Source organism: Schistocerca cancellata, chromosome 1 (assembly GCF_023864275.1).
Source record: "Schistocerca cancellata isolate TAMUIC-IGC-003103 chromosome 1, iqSchCanc2.1, whole genome shotgun sequence".
In the NCBI taxonomy this organism is placed as follows: Eukaryota; Metazoa; Arthropoda; class Insecta; order Orthoptera; family Acrididae; genus Schistocerca; species Schistocerca cancellata.
Genome location: NC_064626.1, coordinates 197,809,687 through 197,816,228, shown reverse-complemented (window position 1 = coordinate 197,816,228; position 6,542 = coordinate 197,809,687). Strand labels below are relative to the sequence as shown.

Sequence of the window (6,542 nt, the reverse complement as noted above, 5' to 3'; positions counted from 1 at the left end):
GTGTGGGTGAGTGAAGTAAAATGGAAAGAAGATAAGGATCTCTGGTCGCACGACTAAAGAATAACATCAACGGCAGCAGAAAATGATATAACCGGAGTAGGATTCGTTATGAACGGGAAGGTAGGGCAGAGAGTGAATTACTAAGAACAGTTCAGTGATGGGGTTGTTCTCGTCAGAAACGACAGCAGGCAATCACCAACAACGATAGTTCAGGTACACATCCCGACGTCACAGAAGATGAAGAGGGACAACGTATGAGGAAACATCAGTAATTCAGTACGTAAAGGGAGATGAAACTGTGATTGTCATGGGGGATTGGAATGCGGCTGTAGGTGAAGTAGTGGAAGAAAGGGTTGCAGGAGAAAACACAGAGGAGAAAGACTAATAGAGTTTCGCAATAAACTGAAGCTAGCAAGAGCGAATACTCTATTCAAGTATCACGAAAGGAGGTGGTAACTTGGAAAAGGCAGGGAGATACGGGAAGATTTCAGTTAGATTACATCATGGCTAGGCAGAGACTCCGAAATGAGATTCTGGATTGGAAGCTGTACCCAAGAGGAGATCATCACAATTCAGTAGTGATGAAAGGTTGGCTGAAGTTCGAGAGACCTGTCAGAAAGAATCAATGCACAAAGAAGTTGGGTTCGGAAGTACTAAGGAAAGAAGAGATACGCTTGAAATTGTATGAGGCTGTAGATATTGCAGTAATGAAAGGCTCAGTAGACAGTTCAGTTGAAGAGCAACGACAATCACAGAAGTTGGAAAGAAAAACATAGGTAGAAACAAGGTAACAGAAGAAATACTTCAGTTGATGGATGAAAGAAGGAAGTACAGAAAAGTTCAGAGAAATTCAGTAATAACGAAATATAAGACTCTTACGATTGAAATAAATAGGAAGTTCAGGGATGCTAAGGCAAAATAGCTCCATGAGAAATGAGAAGGAAACGAAAAAATAAATGATTGTAGGGAAGACTGACTTAGCATATAAAAAAGTCGAAAGAACCTTCGGTGAAATTAAAGAGAAGTGTAGTGATATTAAGAGTGCAAAGGGAATTTCTCAGTTAAATGCAGAGGAGAGAGCGGATAAGTGAAAAAAGTACATTGAAGGTCTCTACGAGGCTGAAGACTTATCTGATGATGACATTATAGAAGAAGAAACAGGAGTCAATATAGAAGAGACACGAGATCCATTATTAGAACCAGAATTTAAAATGGCTTTGGAAGAGCTAATATGGAATAAGGTATATAGGATAGATAGCATTTCATTCGAATTTCGAAAATCGTAGAAGAATGTTGGAAATTAGGTTGACTGATAACGTAACGAATGTAGAATCGGCGAGGAAAGGAATATATGGAAAACACTGACAAGAAAAAGGATGTTAGAACATGCGTTAAGATATAAGCGAATAACTTCTATGTTAGTAGAGGGAGCTGTAGAGGGTAAAACCTGTAGGGGAAGACAGAGATTTGAATTCATACGTCAGATAATTGAGGACGTATGTTGGAAGCGTTACTCTGACGTGGAAAATTTGGCAAAGGAGAGGAATTCGTGGCGGGCCGCATCAAACCAGTCAGAAGATTGATGACCTTAAAAAAACAATGTGTTCCACAACGAGACCAGAACACGAAACAGGCAACCATGCTTTGTCTGGGCGACACGTTTCGTATGCCAGCATCACAGTGGTCAATTGTGGTCAAGTAGCGTTAGCTTCGACTGCAGTGTCTTCTTATCATCCTGTTGTGCCCAGCAGAGTGACTTGGCATGTTGTCGTCGCAGGGCGGGATGACGTCACGTTCAGGTAGAGGATTAGAGCGAGGACCGCATCCAGCTGCTGTTATCGCTTTTGTCGTGGCCAGTCGGCGACCTATCTTTACATTCCTCCAATTAAGCGACTTACGGTAACCACTCGCTGCAGCTCTGGCTGTATGGGAGTAACGGCCCTTTTCAACGAGCGACTTTCTTGTATCAGTACACTACCTGTGGCAAGAGAGTCTATTACAGCATCCCGGCGTTATTTGGGACGAAAACGCACACGTCAGAAGCGGTGACAGTGGTGCCAAAATGGGATGTGTTCTGGTGCTGTCTTCTGTGAAAGTGAGGTTTGTAGGATCGACCTTCTTGCAAAAAGTGGGGTGAATGATTGCAGCCTTAAGGAACTAGCAACGATAACGGAATACTTTAGTGACCAACGCTAATTTCGTAGGAAATTATCGAGGCCAATGTGTACGGTTAATGCTCCATATTGCAGAAAACTGGAGGAATGGTCCAAACAACACGAAAGCCTTTAATTCACGCGAGTGAATAAATACATAGAAACATACCAAACAATATTTGGAATACTGTATATGATTTCTTTTTTCCTTTTTTATTTCTCTCTTTTTTTCTTTCAGAGTACCAAATAATATCTGAAACCATCTCTCTGCTTTAGTAAACCAGTCTTTTCCACTATTGAAACAATTGTCATTGATCACATATCTATTTAAATTGTGTTCTATGCACAGTTCAAGTAGACTTTTCATACCTGCGTTTAGATATTTGGTCTCAGTTGCGAGATAGCACTCAAAGGAAAAATGTCAAGTCTTTATGCATTCTCCGAAATGTGTCAGGAAAACAAAACAAAGAAATCGAGTGACTGATAGCTGATGACACCGCTGTTTCCTATTTATGGGCATACGCTACTGTTTTTCATCAACATGATCATATCGTCAGCTACGAAACTCACAACTGAAGAGCTGTGTTGTAATCTCACTGTGAGAAATCCTGCTCGTTAAATATAAGCCTACATGAACATAACGAAATAGCACTGCATATTCTTGGGGTGCTTGACTTTCGGGCTAAAAATGCTCTGTTAACATCAAATGAGTTCTCACAAGGTGTTCTCCCAAACGTTCAAGGGAAAGGAAAGTAAGAACGGTTAAAAACTTTCACAGTGTCATTGATGTTGCCCTTGGAAATATTCTTACATTAAGATATAGTTGCATTCAGCTGTCAGGATAATGTGAGCAAATTTTTACCCATGGGCTTATAATCTCCTCATAGTACCAAAATCTGGTTCCTTCACCGTGGCTGCATTGTAACTTAAGGCGAAATATCATGGGCTTACCTAACTCGCAAGATTCAAGAAGGCCTCGCAAGTAGTGTACTTTGAATGAGCGTTTCCATGTGTATCTCTCAGCTTGCTTTCTGTCACGTTCTCGGGTCACTGACTCGTCTAGTCACGGGGCTGGTGACCGCTCACCCAAAGATATCTCCTCGTGACACCGGCGATTCTGCCCTTTGGTCATTCGGTGATATCAGGTGTAGTTGTACGCAGGTTGTAGAAAATTTCTGCCATCGTGAAATGGCTTGGTATGGATGCAACATTATGAGGACTGTTATTTTGTACAGTGTCAACGCACTTACAGAGACAAGAAAATATTATTTTCACGGTGGTTCATCGTGTTATTAGAATCTAGGCTTCCTGCGACTGCACCTGTTTTTGGAGAGGGAGTTGGCCAGCTAGATGTTCAACTACCATTAGTTTCCGAGTCCTGATCGTCTGTTAGGGAGTTCACTTCATTGTACTTGTATATTTGCAATGTAAAAACTTCTCAGTGAGGTTTTCGAACTGTGAAATTGGAGAGAATTAACATCGGATGGGTCTTTATTATTTGGAGCCTACTTCAAGATATCAGGGCACTTCAGATCAACCTTCTCGTTCTTTGTGGTTCCTCTTGAGATGAAGAGCTATTGAGTTTCAGTCAGCAGTACGGTAATGTATGACGCACTCTGTTGGCTGCTGTCCCCGTGAGAGAACCAACGATCACTTAAAAATATTTTGTGATGTCATACATGCTCTTAGCAATACGCATTTCACCATTATGTAGCTACTAATTATCTTCGAGAGTAAGTAAAACGAAGCTATAGTTGAACTAAGAGCACTTACATGAGTCACTAAATTGTTTTAATACACTATTAGAACAGCAAGCCGACATAAAAGAAGTATTATTTCCCTCCCTCCGCTTTGCAGTAGTGAAGGTTAAAATAATTTTACGATCTTTGACTGCTCATACTTTTTAAAATGAGCATTTCTTTATTCCTTAGTTCCCTTGTCCACAACCAGCTAGTTATGTCGCATGGCTACCATCAAGAACTTATAATATCTGAGCTGCATCTAGCCGTCATAACCGCTGGGATTACTCAGTAGCGTAAACGAATTCGTTATGATGTTGGATCTAATTGCTCAGATTACATGTACAGTGGAGATTTCAGTTTACGCTCACATTTTACTCGTATTACTGTGGCGTGTAGACGGAGCTCTGATTTTTTTAGGCCTTCGATGTACGCCTCGCGGTGAAAGCAGCTGGTGATGTGCAACTGAATGACGATATGAAGATAGGTTCATTTTGAATGCGGTCAACATCAGAAGTTCCCAAAACTGTTTTAAAGTGAAAGGAAGTGAAACATTTTAACGAACTGTAGCAAGGGTGTAGGAAATGAGCAGCGAGCATCAGTGCCGATAGGTAGGGAGTTCGAATTATTCAGAAGGGACATCCATCCGCCGCCGGCAGCTACTGTGGGAGCGACACTCATTCGGTCTCAGGTGCTCACGGGTAAGAGAGAGAGAGAGTGCCGAAAGTCAGTGGTAGGAATAGATATTCTGATAGTTTGAAGCATAGGATCAATCTAAAGGTTTGGTACAAAATGAAGGAGCTGATGGACGAGTCGGAATACGACAACTTTGAAATAGGACTTTACGGTCTAGGAAGTAGTCCTGAGTCAGTGATCAGATCACACCTCCTGTCATCACGTCTGAATGCGGATACAAGGTCTTCCAGAACTGTCAGACGACGTACGCCTACCGCTTAACATGGGTCGTCAAATGTGGATGCGAGTATATGGACCACCTGCACACTTTTCTCAGAAAGTACGTGACATACTCAGTGTCGCATGTGGCAGGCGTTGGATTGGAAGGTCGGGTAGAATTGCATGGCCACGCCACTCCGCTTATCAGATGAACCTCATTCTTTTGCGTGGGGACATACCAAAAGCTTCGTGTAACGCTAACTCTCGACAAATGAACACATCTCGCTGGAATACTTGCAACGTCTGATGAGATCTGTGCGACGCTTCGTGTACTTTGTAAAGTGTGTCAGCATTTTGTACGAAGATGTTATGTTTCCATGGAATGTCGTAGTCACAATTTTGAATGTCTTCTGTAATGTACATATTTGCTGAGTAAACAGTGCATTACCTTCGCTGAACCAAGGGCGCGTGTTCGTTGCTTGTCCTTGTTGTTCCGCACATTCAAAAGCTTTCACTGGCTCAGAACAACCTCTAGGGCCATAAGTTCATATCGCAAAGTACTTTTATTTCGACTGTTGTATCAGTTCAGTTTATGCGCATCTTTTTGCATCACCCTACATGTGGTTTGGCAACGGCCTTGCCGCAGTGGATACACCGGTTCCCGTCAGATCACCGAAGTTCAGCGCTGTCGGGCGTGGCCGGCACTTGGATGGGTGACTATCCGGGCCGCCACGCGCTGTTGCCATTTTTCGGGGTGCACTCAGCCTCGTGATGCCAACTGAGGAGCTACTCGACCGAATAGTAGCGGTTACGGTCAACGAAAACCGTCATAACGACCGGGAGAGCGGTGTGCTGACCACACGACCCTCCTATTCGCATCCTCAGTTGAGGATGACACGGCGGTCAGATGGTCTCGACGGGCCACTCGTGGCCTGAAGACGAAGTGCTATATGTGGTTTAACCTATCTCGCTATTTACATCAGTTTCTTAGTCTTTCGCACACTACAAACCGAAATGATGATTTTTTCACTTCAAAAATTTTTCTTCACGGATTCATGCAAACGCTGCACAAAGCACTTTTCAATCACAATGTTACCTAAACGGGCAGCGATTTTTCTTAAGGTGCCAGAAAATTGCTTTGGAACGTTCCAGCAGCACTCGTAACGGTGCCATGTTTTTATTACTTTCAAGTATACTGTACATCAGTTAATGCAATCATTTACACTGTATGTTATGATATGAATATTTTTAATTATGTAACTAGGCTACACATAGCGATGATTTGTTTGGCACTGTGGAAAAAGGCGCCACGCCAGTCACCCTCACGCACATTTGTGCTGAAGCCTCGCTGGCAGCTGGCAGATCGCCGGAAACCGGCTGTTCACAACGCTAATTGCCTGGATTACTAAGCAGTGCGTGAAACAAAAACGACATTCTCTGCATCGTCAGACTACAAATATAGTGATATGTCCACGACAAAGAGAAAGAAGAGCAGCTATGGATGCAACCTTTCACTGTAGACCATTCAAACTACAGACACTAACTAGTTTTGACAACAACTGAAAAAATATCCGAACATTTTTTCAGACACTTACGTTTGTTGCAACAAGTTTGCAGTTTACTTTTGAGTATTACTGAGCCAGATGTAGTTAAATATTACAATGCAGTTTTTGGAGAAGCGCGATTGGTAGGTCTGCTCATTCTGAGGTAATATTTCGTCAGTTTTCGTACAAATCTATTTCATGACTACAGCTGC

General features: G+C 42.5%; 1 pseudogene; it reads left to right on the top strand.

Annotated features, from left to right (window-relative positions):
- Positions 1-5,413: 5,413 nt before the first annotated feature.
- Positions 5,414-5,531, top strand: LOC126104887 (5S ribosomal RNA; annotated as a pseudogene).
- Positions 5,532-6,542: the final 1,011 nt, after the last annotated feature.